Genomic DNA, 17,953 nt, shown 5'->3' with positions numbered 1-17,953 from the left:
TTCCTCCATAGGAATGAATGGTAAGACATTCGCAATTTGCGATTACCATATTGCTAATCACAAATTGCAAATGCAATTACAAGGGTGATAGCGGGCCAAAAGGCCACCCTGATGCACCCCCAAAAAAGGTAAGTGTGCACATGTGGCGCACATGCATGCCCTAGGGCATGTGTGTGCACCCCACGGCACCGAGAAAGTCAAAAATGTGCATTTTTCTAGGAATTTGCAAATTACCACCAACTTGAAGTTGGTGGTAATTTGCGATTCCTTAAAGCAAGGTCGCAATTTTTACCTGCTTCCTGCATTGCATTTAGGGAATCGTAAATTACGATTCCCTAAATGCATTCGCAAAATAGGTAATCGCAAAAATTGCAATTCCCTATTTTGCGAATGCCTTTTGGGATGATACATCCCAAAAGGCTTTTTACCATTCGCAAACGGGCCGATACTACGAAGCGGCCCGTTTGCAACTGGTAAAAGGCTTGATACATCTGGCCCGATGTCACTAAAATCGTGGTTGGAACTGATAATCAGCACACTTAAAGAATAGCTCTTACTACTTTTTTCATCATATTTCTTGCACTTGTGCATAAGTGTGTGTTGATGAATGTACTGTAACACACACACATACACAAAACATGAACGCACAGGGACATGCATGCATGAATAAATACATAGGGATATTATCAAGGGTTCCTGGCCAATGTTAATGCAGCGAATCCTGTGCTCCATTGTTAACCCCATAGTCCCAATCCTCAATTTATGACATGCATAGACTAAAGTTTTTTGTTTGTTTTGTAATATACAACATCTCTCAAGGCATGGAACTGCACTTAGTTTCCCTTATCAAAGATTAAGGGCTATTCGGGTTTGTGAAACTATTATTCCTTTTTTTAATTATCTCGAGCTAAATTGTGGCGGAAACCATAGGCTGGATCATAAAACATTATAGCTGGCTCTAGTTAATGTTCTTGGTGGTAAGTAAGGCAGTGCTTGGTGCAAACACCTTTTACAACTGTATTATTAATGCATGTATGTGGAGCTGAAGATGTATGACTAGAATATATGTCCAAATTCATGAAATTACTGTCATGATCGGTGGCCCTCACTTTCCTGCCTGTTTGGTCTTCTATGGAGGCATGATATTCTGAATGTCCTGAATGTATGTACGTGCAGACAGGAACAGCTGAGGCTGGTGGTATGTGTGGAAAGAAGCTTTGCTTCTCTGATAAATGCACGGTGCAAGACACAAGAACAAAGCCAAGAAAGACTACATGCCCCATAAAGCCACAGGAGTTTCATCAGACTTGCAGATAGTGGGTGCCATCTTGAACTCCTGTAGTACACATTTCTAGTGGCCCACAGAATATGTGCTAAGGAATTGAGATACATATTTGCTGCAACCGGGAACTTGGCAGAATGCTTTTAATTTGCAGATTGTTGTTCTATGGGAGCAGTATGGCACATTACCTGCTTTTTACTGACCATCCCAAAGTCAGTGAGCAGGGGACAGCTTCATGGCCTGCATACTTTTACAGCTCACAGCCAGGTGATGAGTATGAATTGTAAATTGTGTGATCTTTTTATTCATACCATCAAAACACCCAGCACCATAGTGGGATGCCTTGAGAAGCCATAGCTGCATACCCTTCATCACCTTTGCACATGTGAGCAAGATCTTTGCAGAGGTTGTGTAAGGACCCGCTCTCAGCACATGCTCACATATTTAATAGATAAAAAGGAGGGTCAGCATTGTAGGTGTCCTGAAAGATTAAGTTTCAGAAACAAGTTGTTATCATTGAGATGCTAATCATTAAAATGTGAAATTCCACTGTCAAGAAGCCCTGAACAATTTATTGTAATACTAAGTCCTCCCTTAACCAGATTTAATTAATGGTAAGTACATGCCTGATTGACAAACAAAAGTTTCCATAAAGATGTGTTCTTTTCTCCTATTATCATGCTTGCGCTCCACAGGTATGCACAGTATAGGCTCCGAAGCAGGGACCTCTTCCTTCCCTCACCAGTCAAACAGATGACTGAACAAAACTGATGTTCAGACTAGAATAAACAGTCTTCTATGTCATTTATTGGTGTGCTTCCAGTATAGTTTTGGCTTTGCAAAAGTAAGATTTAGGGTTACAATGCATCCATGCAAAATGCTTTACTGTACCAAATGTTAACAAATCTCGTGTAGTACCCAGTGAGGCCTAAGAAGGCTCTCTCCTGGGTTTGGGTCTTGGAAGGCTTTCAAGCAATGATCGTCTGTATTTTTGGGTGGAAGATGCCACACTTTGCCTCCACTTACTTGGTGGCCCTATCTGGCACTTACTTGTCTTGATAGTCAGGCCTTCCTGGAGGTATTGCAGCTAGTCATCCCAGTTGGAGCTAAACACAGCTGGAACTGGTTGACCAACCTCTGGAAGGTGGCAGTGGCGTTCTTTAGTTCAAAAGGCATCACTGTGAACTGAAAGTGGCCCTCGGTGGGAGAACGCTGGTCTCTACTGGGACCCCTCAGCCTGGGCAATCTGATAATATCCTGAAGTCAAGTAACTTGGCTTTCTCCAACATATCAATGAGCTCATCAGCTCTGGGGATATGGTGAGCATCAGTCTTGGTGACTGAACCGAGGCCCCTGTAATCCACACAGAACCTAGGTTCTGGGTGGTGCCTGGTGGTGCCACCTAGGGATCCAGTATCACTGGACAGGACCTGGGACTTTTTGAGAGCTCAAGAACCCCTGAATCCTTGCTTCAGGTTGTCATGCTGTCCAAAAGACTGTAGATGCCATTCTTGACAGGCATGCTGTCCCCAATTTCTATGTCATGGGTAGATTAAATTGTGAACCCTGGGTTAAGGTAGAAGACAGAGGCAAACTGTCCTAGAAGTGGAGGCAGTTTCTGTGTTGCTCTGTGGTCAGGTGTGGGAAAAACAATTGCTTCCACTGACCCATATTGCTCTTTGGAAGACAGGGGGCTTGGGAGGGTTTCACTCTCCTCGTCCTCACTATCATCTTTCAGCAAGACCATAGTGCCTTCAGTCCTCTCAAAGTGAGCTTGAGGCAAATCACATGTAGGACCCTCCAGGGGTACATATGGGGCTTGAGGTCCACCCAGTAGGTGACCTCACCTATTTAGTCGCTCATCTCATAGGGTGCGGTCCACTGTTCTTTCGTGGGCCAGGGCTCCATGGATTCCATCTCCTACACCTTTTGGCCAGGCTAATACTTCACCAGAGTGGCCTACTGATTATCCCAGTGCTTCATGACTTCATGGCTGGTCCACTGCTTCTCATTTGCCTTTTTTCAGAACTGCTTCATCTCAGACTTGAGGGCTAACATGTAGTTCACTACATCTTCAAGAGGTTTCCTGGGAGCTTGCTCTCACTCCTCGTTCACAAGACTGAGAAGTCCAAGCATAGGGTGCTCAAATAGAAATTGAAATGGATTTGACCCCACTCACTTCTGAGGCACTTCCCCATGTGCAAATAGCAGACAGGGCAAGCGGACGTCCCACTTACTCTACAAGGCTTCTGATAGGCCCATATTTATGCCTTTCAGGGTATGGTTGAATCTTTCAACACACCATTGGTCTGGGGCTGGTATGATGTGGTGAGATTATAGTTTCCCCACACTCATCCCACACTGAATTCATGTACACTAATATGAAGTTGAGACACCTGTCTATCACAACCTCCATGGAGAAACCCACATGGGTAAAAATACTCATCAGTTCCCTGTCCACCACGGATGCAGGCACCAATCTCAGAATAAAGGCCTCAAAGTAACTGGTGGCATAGTCTACCAAGACCATGATTAACCTATTGCCTATGGTATCTTGAGGCCCAACCATACCGAGGCCCAACCATACCAATGCCCACCCAATCAAAAGGGTGTTCTCACTACAGGGATTGGAATCAAGGGGGCCTTTTGCATTACCCCTGACATCCCAATGGTAAGTTGTGCAGAATTCATTTGATTGTACCATCATTGGGCCAATAAAAGTGGGTGACTAGTGGGTTAAAGGTTGACGCCTGCCCCATATGTCATGCCTGGGGGATGTCATGTGTCAACTCAGAAAGAAAGGCCTGATGGTGTTGGGGGACCATCAACATATGGGTTGACCCAGTCTCAGGGACCTCAGGTTCACAATATAGGAGACCATTCTCTCACTAGAAGAGGTGAAAACCAGAGGTGTCACCAGCTGCTAGGGCCATGGCCTGCCGCCATAGCCTTTAAGAGTGGGGAACTCCTTCTGTGGCTAGCGGAACTCTGCCTAGGATGGCCCAAGTTGGACACCCAGGGCTGGAATGTCTTCTCCTGTAAGTTCTAAGGCTTCTCTTTGAGGATCTGCCTCCTCTTGCACATGGGAATTTCTAGGGTGGTTTTCCCACACCCCTGCCCTTCCTCTCCTTGGCATGCATTTGGGCAACTTTTTTAGACTCCAGTTCCTTTTGATTCGCCTGACAGGCTGCCATGGAATATGTGGACAGGCACCCCCATTCAGGTAATTCCCACATCTGCAAGTGGGACCTGAGCTCTATCTATTTTCAGATGGTGTGCTCTAGGAAATTTTCTAACTGACGTCAACGGGCATGGCTGGACTCAAGGCTACCTATAAGGAACCTGAAAAGGGAACTCGAGGCACTGGATAGTTATTCATCTGGTTGTTTGCTGTCCCAACCTGATGGATGACAGCAGAGACTACCTGCTCTGAGGACAGCAGATGACACCCAACAGTAGCCATACTGACTGCTGTCTGTCTCAAAGCTTTTTCCCCTCTGTCCATTGATAGTGAGGCACTATATACTTTTTCATATTATCAGGCATGTGAGCCTTAGGCACCATCTCTTTGTAACCAAGGGACACTAGCGTAACCTTTGTGCTCCCACAATACTAACTGACACAGCCTCCTACATCTGTTTCACACTGACCATTCACAGGGTAGACTCACCAAAGGGGAGCTGCTTCTGCTGGGATAGGTGACATCCTCATTTCTGTGCCCATGCTGGTAACATTCATGGCACTTGGGATGGAAGTAGCAATGGGGACTTCTTCCCATTTAAACCACCTGTTAGACCTATCAGCCTTAGGTTGATCTTACCCAAACATATTTCCTTCACCCCTCCTATTTTTCTGACTTCGTTTTTGTTGGCCTTAGAACTCTGTGCATTTTTTACCACTGCTAACCAGTGCTAAGGTGCTTGTGCTTATTCCAATACATTTTGGTAACATTGGCCTATACCTGATTGGCATAATTAATTTACTTGTACGTCCCTAGTAAAGTGGCAGACCATATATCCAAGGTTGGTAAATTAAATGTTACTAGTGGCCTGCAGCCGTCATTGTGTCCCTTCCCTAGTTATATAGCCCCAATAAAACATGTCCCTGAGCTGCCATTGCAGCCTGATGGCAGTTTCAAACTGCCAATTAGACTTGGAAAAAATAACTCATTTGCTAAGACTAAAACTCCCTTTTTATTACATATATATTATCCATAAAGTAGGTCTAAAAAACCCAGAGGGCAGGGTGCATTGAATTTAAAACGTTTGACATATACTTTTAAGTTTCTCATGCCCTGGTAGTGAAAAATTTAAAACTGTTTTTCACTACTGTAAGACCTAACTCTTCCATAGGATAACATTGGGTTACCTTATTACATTTAATAAATGATAACTTTTATTTGGGAGCAAGTAAGAAAGTCATGTTTGGTGTTCAAGACATTGTAATTTAAAACCCTCTTTAATTGTAAAGTCATTTTTTAAGTCCCAATTTTGACTGTCACTCTTAGCAAGTTGGCATTTTCTTGGCATTACCATTTGGGGCCTGCAACTTGTTCCTGAGTCTCATGATTAGGTACCCAAGTCAGTTGGCTTTTGTGTATGCCTCTCAGACAGTATCACAATATAAGGTCTGGGTGTTGGCAGGATCACAATCTCTGGCTGGATGGGGGAGTAGAGCGGTCACCTTCCACACTTGCACTTCAAAGGAAGTGGCCCAGCTCACACATAAATGACTTAACACTAGCCTATTGTGCCCCCAGGCTGATTGAAACCAGTGCAGGTAGGCAGTAAATTCAAGACACCTCAGTAGGGAGAAAGTCGAGAAGCTTCTCCCACTTCAAAGTGGGCACAAAGTATAAAAAGGGGAACCCTCAGACTCACTCTTCAGATGGCTTCTGGGCCTTTGGAAGACTGGGATTAATGAATGCTATGTTGCTGCTCTGCTGCCTTGATGCCTTGCCTGCCTGCCCTGAGTGGGAAGGGTATGCCCAGACGTGGGTCCCGTGCTCTCCATGCCACTGGAATTAAGCTATCCTGGCTGAAGAGGGGTGAAACCCCGAAACAGGTCCTAGGATGCTTGTTTCCAGTCCAGGGAGGACCTGGCTTGGCAGTTCGGCTGGACTGTACCCATGTGGCACAGGTTCAAGACTGATTTGCATATGGCTGGGTTCAAACTGGAACAGCATGGTGAGCAAAATAACGATGGATTTAGGCCCAGATCTCTGTCCTGGGGTGAATGTATGACATTGTTCTGCATTCTGTCCATCAACAGTTGTTTTTTTGCATTTGTCACCCCGAGTGGGAAGGGTATGTCCAGACTTGGGTCCTGTGCTCTCCATGCCACTGGAATCAAGCTATCCTGGGTGAAGAGGGGTGAAACCCCGAAACCGGTCCTAGGATGCTTGTTTCCAGTCCAGGGAGGACCTGGCTTGGAAGTTCGGGCTGGACTGTACACATGCGGCACAGGGTCAAGACTGATTTGCATATGGCTAGGTTCAAGCTGGAACAGCATGGTGAGCAAACAAACGATGGATTTAGGCCCAGATCTCTGTACTGGGGTGAATGTATGACATTGTTCTGCATTCTGTCCATCAACTGTTGTTTTTGCCTTCAAAAGGGACTGCTTTGCTGCCATACTACCTCAGGAAGAAGGACTGGACCATCACCTTGAACCTAGGACCACTTGAGTGACTCCAAGGGCTGGTTGGCTGGCATCCTATTTTGAGCTACAGGGACACAGCAAGCTTCAATGCCCTTAAATCAGGCACCTGGACTCTCTCTGCTGTAAGTCCTAATCCTCTAAGTGCAGCCTCCCCAGTCCTAGACCATTGGAAATTGAGATAAAGGTGCTCTGCCAGCCCAGCTGTGGTCCCCATCGGAACCAAATCAGCATGACCTAACTCAATGTAGTCCTCGCAGCTCCTCATGGGAACAGACGCTGCACGACACAACTTGATGCAGACCTCTTATTGCAGCCCTTGCAGTTCCTCATTGAAACGGACGCAGCACAGTGCAGCTCAATGCCAACCTTGCAGTCCTTGCTGGTTCTCATTGAAACTGACGCTGCATGATATGTCTCAAAGCAGGATCCTGCATCACTCCTCAGAGCCGCCACTGCATGGTGCAACTCCCTGCATCAATGACATAAGGTACAATTCTCAGCTAGCCTAATCTGGTCCCTGTATCCCGCTGTGCTCCATTGTGATTGGTCTGAACTTGTCACTTTGTTCTGGTCTGTCGTGACCAGATAAACACAGTTGTCACTTTGTGCTTTTAGGCACTATTTCTTTTACCTAAACCTTTAAAATTTGCATATCTTAAGTCCTACTGATAGGATTATTGTCATTTTGGTGTCAAATAATTAATTAAACATTACTCTATTTTTCTCAATTGGTGTGGGATTTTTCTTATGTTGTGTTTTTACTTATTTACTGTTTAAGTTATGCATACATACTTTTCACATTGGCTCTAAGTTAAACCTGATTGCTTTTTTACCAAGCTACCAGAGGGATAAGCACAGGTTAATTTAGTGACTTTTTGTTGTTCACCCTGACGAGAATTGGGAATATTATTTGAGGTGGGCTCTAAAACACCTCAAATAATACACCATTTTCTTACATTGATGTTCAGTGGTGGGTTTCAGTACTTGTGTTTTGGCAGTGCCACTAAGTGATTTGTGTTAAACCAAAAATTCCTTGTTAGAATTTGATATCAAAAGCCGGTGCAGTTGTTGAAGAATGTGGGAAAGCTCTGAATGGAGAAGTCTAACGTTTGTGCCCAAGAAGGCCTTTACATTGATAGGATGCTGCTCGGTATCGGTCCCATTGAAGCCATCTACGTTCATAGTTAGAAACTTTTCCAGAAGTCAGATCTCGAGTGACCGCTGCGCCTCTCACCAGGCCGGGTCACCCCCTTGCTCCTCCTGCCGCCTCCTGCTCCTGCCTGCCAGCCTTGCTGCCTTTTTCCGACGCAGACGCCCCCCTGGCCCCCCAAGCGGCCCAGCCTCAGCAGAGCCGCCCGCTCGCCAGTTTCCCGCCACAGCTCGCCACAGGCCCCGCCCACCACCGGCCCATTGGCCGAGCCGCTCCCGCCGCCCAGCTGACCCGCCCTCTCGTCCCCCTTCTTAAGGGGACAGCAAGGAGTGCTCGGGAGTGACCGCTGCGCCTCTCACCAGGCCGGGTCACCCCCTTGCTCCTCCTGCCGCCTCCTGCTTGCCAGCCTTGCCGCCTTTTTCCGACGCAGACGCCCCCCGAGCGGCCCAGCCTCAGCAGAGCCGCCTGCTTGCCAGTTTCCCGCCGCAGCTCGCCACAGGCCCCGCCCACCACCGGCCCATTGAACGAGCCGCTCCCGCCGCCCAGCTGACCCGCCCTCTCGTCCCCCTTCTTAAGGGGACAGCAAGGAGTGCTCGGGAGTGACCGCTGCGCCTCTCACCAGGCCGGGTCACCCCCTTGCTCCTCCTGCCGCCTCCTGCTCCTGCCTGCCAGCCTTGCCGCCTCTTTCCGACGCAGACGCCCCCCTGGCCCCCCGAGCGGCCCAGCCTCAGCAGAGCCGCCCGCTCGCCAGTTTCCCGCCGCAGCTCGCCACAGGCCCCGCCCACCACCGGCCCATTGGCCGAGCCGCTCCCGCCGCCCAGCTGACCCGCCCTCTCGTCCCCCTTCTTATGACACCCCCAGAGCGACCGCGCAGCGGACGCGCGCAGCGGGAGCGCCGACTGAGCACCGAAGGTGTGCCAAAGGTAAGCCTGTCTGCGCCCGTCCGCGCCTGGCAGCACCCAGCGCCAGGACCCCTGGCCCCCGCAGACCCCAGCCCACCCGCCGGACGTACGATGCCGCCACCCTCAACGCACTCAACGCCGGCCGAATCCCAGGATGCTACCGAGCCACCCCGAGACGCACCCACGGACCCTTCTGCTGCAACGCCTGCAAGTTCACCTGCATCCGGACCAGCACTACTCCAGCACCAACCAAGACCAAGACGAGCAACAGCAGCAGCCACCTGAAATGCATCCTGCTCAACACCCGCTCCGTCCACAGACACGCCATCGAGCTCTGGAACCTGCTCGACACAACCTCACCAGACGTCGCCTTCCTCACGGAAACCTGGATGAACGCCTCTTCAGCGCCCGACATCGCCATCGCCATCGCCATACCAGACGGCTACAAGATCATCCGAAGGGAACGCATCAACCAGACCGGAGGAGGCATCGCCATCATCCACAGGAACACCATCCTCATCACGACCAACACCGACGACACACTCGTACCCGCCGAGCACCTGCACTTCCAGGTCCACATCAACCCCAAGACCACCCTCAGAGGCACCCTCATCTACAGACCCCCGGGACCACGCACACAATTCAGCGAAGACATCGCCGACTTCATCAGCCCGCACGCCCTCCTCTCCGCTGACTACATCCTCCTCGGGAACCTCAACTTCCACCTGGAGAACAACAATGACCGCAACACCACCACCCTGCTGGACAACCTCGCAAACCTGGGACTCAAGCAGCTGGTCACCACCCCCACCCACTACGCCGGACACACACTCGACCCCGTCTTCTCATCCAGTAAGGACATCGCCTTCAGCCACGCCACCGGACTCCACTGGACGGACCACAGCTGCGTCCACTTCAGCTTCAGAAGGACCACGATCCACCACCACCTGCAACAGGTTGCACGCAGAAGCTGGAACAAGATCACAGCCGACCAGCTCGCGACCTCCCTGAGCATGAACCCTCCCACCAGCGCAACGAACCCAAGCCAGGCGGCCACCAACCTCGCGAAGTATATCAGCAACTGCACAGACGACCTCGCCCCTCTGAAGACCCCGCCTAGCAGACCCGGTAGCAAGAAAGCCCCATGGTTCACCGACGAACTCAAGAGCTCCAAGAAGAACTGCCGAGCCCTCGAGAGAACATGGCGCAGAGACCCAACACCGGACAACATGACTGCCCTCAAGCTCGCCACCCGAAAACACCACCAACTCATCCACGCCACCAAGAAAACCGCATTCAAGGAACGACTGGACAACAACGCACACAACAGCAAGGAACTCTTCAACATCGTTAAAGAGCTCTCCAACCCTAACTCCGGAAACGACATCACCCCTTCGCAAGACCTCTGCAACTCCCTCGCCTCCTACTTCCACAACAAGATCGCGGACATACACAACAGCTTCAGCACTCAACCGACGCACGCCACGACCGAACCACGGCCCCCCACCACCACCCTCTGCGCCTGGACCCCGATCAGCACCGAAGACACCGTCCGCACGATGAACTCCATCCACTCCGGATCTCCTACCAACCCCTGCCCTCACCACGTCTTCAACAAGGCTGATGCTGTCATCGCACCCCACCTGCGGGACATCATCAACACCTCCTTCGACACCGCTACCTTCCCGGAGAGCTGGAAGCACGCCGAACTCAGCGCTCTACTAAAGAAGCCATCAGCCGACCCCACCGACCTCAAGAACTACCGCCCCATCTCGCTGCTCCCGTTTCCTGCAAAAGTCATCGAGAAGACCGTCAACAAGCAGCTGGCCGCCTTCCTCGAGACGAACGGTTCCCTCGACCTCTCGCAGTCTGGCTTCCGGGCCAACCACAGCACCGAGACCGCCCTGATCGCAGCCACCGATGACATCCGAGCACTGCTTGACAACGGAGAAACAGCAGCCCTCATCCTCCTAGACCTCTCCGCGGCCTTCGACACTGTCTGCCACCGTACACTAATGCAGCGACTCAGCAACGTCGGAATCCAGGAGAAGGCACTGGAGTGGATCATCTCCTTCCTCGCCGGAAGGACACAGAGTCCGCCTCCCCCCGTTCAGATCTGAAGCCACCAAAGTCATCTGCGGCGTTCCTCAAGGCTCCTCGCTCAGTCCAACCCTCTTCAACGTCTACATGAGCCCCCTCGCAGACATCGCACGCCAGCACAACCTCAACATCATCTCCTACGCCGACGACACCCAGCTGATTCTCTCCCTCACCAACGACCCCACCACCGCCAGAGCCAACCTTCACGAAGGGATGAAAGAGGTAGCCGAATGGATGAAGAACAGCCGCCTGAAACTGAACTCGGACAAGACGGAAGTCCTCATCTTGGGATCCTCACCCTCCGCCTGGGACGACTCCTGGTGGCCCCCCGCCCTAGGCAGCGCACCCAAACCAACAGACCACGCACGCAACCTGGGCTTCATCCTGGACTCCTCCCTCTCCATGACCAGACCAGACAAGTCAACGCCGTCTCCTCGTCGTGCTTCAACATCCTGCGCATGCTACGTAAGATCTTCCGGTGGATCCCCACCGAGACCAGGAAGACGTCACCCAGGCTCTCGTCACCAGCCGTCTGGACTACGGCAACTCCCTCTACGCCGGAACCACCGCCAAACTCCAGAAGAGACTCCAGCGGATCCAGAACGCCTCAGCACGACTCATCCTGGACATCCCCCGTCGCAGCCACATCTCCGGACACCTGAGAGACCTGCACTGGCTCCCGGTCAACAAGAGAATCACCTTCCGACTCCTCACCCACGCACAAAGTCCTACACAACCAAAGCCCAGGATACCTCAACAGCCGCCTCAACTTCTACGCTCCCAAACGCCAGCTTCGATCGACCGGCCACGCCCTCGCCGCCGTCCCCCGCATCCGAAGAGCCACCACAGGGGGACGGTTCTTCTCCTACCTCGCCGCCAAGACATGGAACTCCCTCCCGACCCACCTCCGCCTGACCCAGGACCACCTCGCCTTCAGGAAGCAACTCAAGACCTGGCTGTTCGAGCAGTAGCGGACCCCCCTCCCCCAGCGCCTTGAGACCCTCTGGGTGAGTAGTGCGCTATATAAATGCTTTGATTGATTGATCTCCTTCAGTGAGGCAGAGAACAAGTAGAGGCTAACCAGTGATTTAACATCGAAGGCTGCATCTTCAATACCACTCGTGTTCAGCCTCATAGGCTTTCATTCCAGGCAATGGACAAATATTTTCTTTTAAGACATATTGTGAAGCATGCTCAAGTGCGTTTACGTGTAAGTATATAATCATTAATAACATTTTGATGAGAGGTGTTTTTTCCCAAGTTTTATTGTTGTATGTTAAGAAAGAGACACAAAGGCTGTTGAATTCAGTCTGGATGTGCTGAGGGTGACCTTCAGCGCTTCCTTGAAAGCAGAGAAAAACATACATGTTGTCTCATGGTATTTAGTATCTTTGATTTCCTGGGGTACCCTTCATTTTCCCTCTCCCTGTCCCTCTCGCTCTCTATCACTTCCCCTGTCTTTAATTGTTTCCACCCTTTCTCTCTTCAGTCTCTCCTCTCTCTTGAATCTTTTCTAACTTTGGCTGATTCCCTCCCTGTCACCCCTCCCTCTTCGGCAAAAAAGCTAAGCATCAGAAGCTTCATTTAACAGCACCCACAAAACAGCATTCCCCTACCATTTCATATACCATGTTGGGATAGGGAAGAGGGCAAGGGCATGGGCAGAAGAGGAGCAGGTTACCTTACTACCCCGACATCAGTCAAGATCCAAAGAGAGTGCATGTGAAGTGGGTAGGCTTTCGTCCATTTTTTTAACAAACTATATTTCTGGCTGACCTCACACACCATAACCAGGTAAGGATCTTTGTAAGTCTGGGCTGATACGAAAAATTCAAAAACAAAGCACCATTCATCTTAGAATCAGTGAAGCCAGAGCAAACCATCCTCCCAGAACTATTTGGACCAGACTCACATATAGCACAAGGTTTGGGCAAAATACAGAGGAAACCATATTGGCTGAAAAAAATATTGTGTCAAGAATATTGAAAACTAAAATATTGTGAAGGTACGTTTCTATGGGAAAGCAAAGTTTTACTGTACTAAACACCACAGCTACATACCTTGAAGGTAGATATATAGCTTCAAAGAACGTAGATGTGGAGTTAAGAACAGTTAATCCATCCTGACCTTTTTGCACGTTCCTACTCGATATTTTGGTCCTACAATATTCTGTCCACACAATATATTTGTTGTCGATATTCTATCAAAAATCCTATAGCACATACACAAAACATGCAGCAAACATGTGACTCGCAGGTACTCACATCAGTTCAGTGTTGAATCAACAGTTGTATATGGACTGGGTAAAACTGACTTCCAGACACTATACATGAGTTTTATCTCTGCTCACAACTGACATTACTTTCACTCTGCATTCACATTATGTTGTTCAGACAGTCTGCATAGTCATCTGGCAACCATGGGTAGAGTGGTGATCAATTCATCTGCAGAAACCCTAGAGCGTATGAATGAGGGCTGTTTACATATTAATCATATCCTTTTCAGTATGCCTTATAAAAATATAAATGATCACTCACAGCTATATATCATTCTGGTACAGTAGCCTTTGATGCCACATAGATATAGCCTGTATCTTCAATGACAATTATGTCGAAGTACCTTAGCCATATCAATCACTTGTAGACCAGCATCTTCTTAAATATATGGTCTCACTGACCGATGTGTCCACAGAAAGTAAATAATGAAAAGATTGCAGCTCAACCAGCTACATTTTCTTAAAGAAAAAGGATATGCTGAGAGCTTGACCTAGGAGAAACTTGCTGCCTGATCTGTCCTTCTGCTGTGCGGCTTGGACACCCATTTTACAGAAGATCAGCAATTCCCAATGACATCAAAATGAAATTGATTCTTTGTGAAATAGCTGAAAGACCTTTAGCCTGCTGAACTTAATGTAGGAGATGTAAGTGTCTCTCCCCTCCTTCCACTGCTCTCCCAATCTACGGTTCTTAAAGCCTATGACAGATTCAACAGGACTGGGTTGAGAAGCAAGAGGCAAGTTATTACAACTAATGTAACACCCATGGAGAAGGTGGGCTTGAGGAGCCTGTGGAAAGCTGTCATATCCTCTAGCTGTAAGAGAATAAACAGGAGACACTGGCTCTGCATGGCACCTGGAATGCTCCCAAGATTGTGTGCTATAACATGTTCTCCAATCTATTCCAGCAGTGGTACCTGAATACATTAAAGTATGGTGTGGATAATCATCAGAACCAGATATATTGCATGAAGGTAAAACAGAAAGGGAGCTAGTACAAGTGAAGCTGATTGCAAACTCACATTCATGCATATTCCCCTGCATGAGTTTGGAATGCATGAGCCAGCTCCTGGCTTAAGAGGTATACTCTGAGCGGCCCTCCCAAAATATTCCTCCCCACTGCATGATGTAACATTGCAATCTTCAAGCTTCTCATACAAAGGTATCCTGGCACAAAATAAGCAATTATGAGGTCAGCTACTTTAATCAAGAAGATTGCTCAGAGCACAGGCAGAAATTGAAAAAGCTGAGGTGATGAAGAAAGGGGGCTGCTGCTGCCCACCCTTCCGAAAAATCCTGATGTTTGCCCCAGAAAAGCTATGCATGTAACTAATTCAGTTAGTAGATTGCCTTGCTTTGTTTGTAACTTTGTGAACTACTTACTGTGTTGCTGCTTGGCTGCTCCCGAGAAAAAGATTTAAATAAAATTGATTTTTGTGAAAATAATTCAGCCGCAATAGGATAATTTACATACCAATTGCACAGGAGGAATACAGTGGTACAACAAGTGGTATTGTACTACATGTGAGATTGCAGATCATGGTGGGAGTGGCAATGAAGATTTCTACTGGGAGCAGAAATTTGCTGCTGTATTTTTAATTAAAAGGCTGCCTTCATCCGTTGGAGCTGCAACAATTTTCAGAATGGGGGTGCTGCCATCAATGTTACATTAGGGAAGTCCTAGAGATTGTTTAAAATCCAACGGTACACAAAGAACATGTGTTGCAAAAAAGCCAAACTCATTCAGCAGGAGAGTAGTAATGGTGTAGTATGTAGCTGGTGGTGTATTTTTTAACACACTGTTGCACATATATTAATATAGCGTGGTGTGGTAGCACACTGTCTTTTACAGTCTTTTACTATCTTTGAAAAGGCCACTAAATTTTCAGAGGCAAGCAGCGTTACTGATAAAACCATTTAGCCCACAAATGGCAATGTGTTGAAATAGGGTTTCAGTGACTAATTATAATTCGCACATCACTGAGTAAAGTGTCTTGATTTGTTTTGATCCTATTAAAATCTTTGCTTCCACCACACTTCAGGAGTAAGAAAACAGTGCATATTTGTGATTTCTTAATGCATGGTATACTTTGTAATATGTATACAATACATGCATATGCATTAAAATTGTATTGTGTTAGAAACATTCTACAGCCCTTCCTTTCACACCAGCAACATTGTCACATGGTTCACTTTACTAAATCCTCTCACTTTGCAGTCAGAGAAACAAAAGTAAAATCTACACTCTATGTTAAACAAACATGCAGTAATTTGTCAGAAGACATAGCCTGAAATTTGAGCTCAGGCTTTGAACCCTCAGCAAATGTAACAAAATAAAAACACAATTTCAAGGCATTTTCTTGCAGGTTCACCTTCTGAACTCCAGCATATCTATTCCTGGGGTGCTGCAGCACCCCCAGAATGCCTACTTGTGGTGCTCATGCCTTCATTTAATCACCTTGCTCCCTTGGGGTACCCTAAGCACCATCAAGTTGACATGATGTTGCAGTTGCAACACAATGAGAGGTGATAATAAAGCACTGATTCCCTATGAGGTAACCTTAATTTGCCTAAAAACTCTACAATCTGTATTTTTCCCACAAAATTGGAGGTATCTGTTACTGTCTGAGTTACTGCAAGTTCAGGGGTACAATGGACCTGGGCTTCAAGAGCTATACCCTAGTAGGTGCCAAATAATATTTGGGCTTCCCCTGATAAAAAAAATACAGAAGGAAAATCAGAATCTGCATTTACATGAGCACTAGAAAGAGGAACAGAATCAGCCAACTTGATGAATCCCGCCACTACTTACCAGGCTCTAGATTTCAAATTGATTAGTATTCATCACAAAAAACTAACTCGTGGATCAGCAATTAATTGCTCCTCCAATTGAGAAGACCAAAATTCCTGAGAACCGCATGCTCCACAAACAATCAGAACACCGCTTAGTCTAGAGACTGGGGGAGGAAGCCCTTGAATACAAAGGTGGAAATTGCGTGGGCAAAATCACAGAAATTTCAACCAGAATAGAGAGAATATAGCAGAAAGTAATCTTTCTAGAGGAAACTCTTGATTACATGTTGGCCTAGAATACCAAATGCCTTTGTTATTTATAGTGAAACAACAGGGCCTTAAAATTCATTTCCACCGTTCCCATTTTAATCTTGTGGGGGCGGTGAAAGGCAAAGTATTGCAAGTTCTGTGGTGGAATTTATAAGTCAATACCTGGTGAAGGATGGTTCTAACCCTGATGTCATAGCTGCAAGAGTTCTTTCAGCTCCTTCTATTACTTCATCCCCTCCCCCAGCCTCCTCAGAATTCAGATATTCATATCAATCTGACCAGGACTTGAGTCATCTCCTATTACGTAGGTTGACCATCTTAATCATGGGTCGACCATCTTGAGCATTGCAGTTTTGAATATTAGAAATGAATGTACGTTTATTTCTGGGTTGTATTCTAGAGTTTTGAAGAGATGCTATTTACAACAAGTGCTGAAACACAGAAAAACAAACCCTTACGTTCTGCAGTAAATATGTTGGGGTAGTATTGTTTTCTTAAATCAAAAAAGTAGTATTGTTTTCTTAAATCAAAAAGTAGGGATGTGCTACCCTACATAACTTAACATAAAACTGCAGCACATGCAAAGAAGTAAGGAGTGGTTGAGATGGTTTAATGACTTTTAGGGTCCACAGTCCTCTCATGCAGATGGAAAGTCTGATGTTGGGGCGACAGGGGCACTTGGTGGAGAGGGAGAAGGAAAACAAGTGCAGATTGCAACAAGTATGCTTCTGATTTTCAGAAGAAATGTGGTGTTCTAGGAACTGCAATATGAATTTAGGAAAGCACATTAAAGTCATTCATCAAATATCCTCAAAAGTGTGAGAACATGCAACTGCAGCAATGGGAGAGCCACCTCCAAATCCTGCTTAGGTGCCAAGTTCTCTTTCTCAGTCCCTTCCCAGTTCTTTCTTGGGTGTAAGCTGAGGGGAGAAGTCGTGGGTTGCCTGTCCCTTTCCTCGGCTCTGGAGGGATCAATGACAGTGAGTCCTGGGGGCCAGCAGGATCTTCTGGGTGTGACAAATCTTTACACGGATCAAGATTGTAAATGTATGTTGATATATTTTGTGAATCCGGCCAAACACATTCTAAGAAGTCATTCTGAGGTGAATAAAAAGTATTGTTTGAGTATTCTCCATCTCATGCATATATGATTTTGTTTTTACCGATAATTTTAAAGATTGTATTTTTTTTTTTTAAAGCTATTGGACATTGGCTAGCTATCTTTTCTGAATGGAGTAGGTAATTATGTAAGTAAGTATTTTGAATGTATTTTTTATAAAAATTAATTTGAAGGTACTACCAGGCTTGGTTTGCCTGTGAGTAAGTGAGTGATCCAAACCCTTGCTGATGAACACAAATGAATGCTATGGCACAGGTGGCAACTACACACACACACTTCCCAAGGAATACATTATACAGTAATTATTACCTCACATACACTCAATGCAGTCAAGATTTACCACCCAGCTAGCTATCACATACTTCACAACAGCACTGAGCAAGTAGAAAATACACACACA

At 47.3% G+C, this 17,953-nt stretch overlaps 1 long non-coding RNA gene across 2 annotated transcripts in view; it reads left to right on the top strand.

Annotated features, from left to right (window-relative positions):
* Positions 1-17,953, top strand: part of LOC146821491 (uncharacterized) — a 126,771-nt gene that overhangs the window by 14,720 nt on the left and 94,098 nt on the right. Inside the window, exon 2 of one of the 2 annotated variants that reach the window (XR_014962729.1) lies at positions 17,633-17,680. The exons of the other annotated variant lie outside the window; for it this stretch is intronic. This is a non-coding gene — a long non-coding RNA (uncharacterized LOC146821491). The remainder of the gene's footprint in view (positions 1-17,632; positions 17,681-17,953) is intronic. 2 annotated transcript variants of the gene reach the window in all.

Source organism: Triturus cristatus, chromosome 6, assembly GCF_964204655.1.
Source record: "Triturus cristatus chromosome 6, aTriCri1.1, whole genome shotgun sequence".
Classification (NCBI taxonomy): domain Eukaryota; kingdom Metazoa; phylum Chordata; class Amphibia; order Caudata; family Salamandridae; genus Triturus; species Triturus cristatus.
Note: the sequence above shows the minus strand (reverse complement) of the source record. Positions and strands in the feature narration are given on the sequence as shown.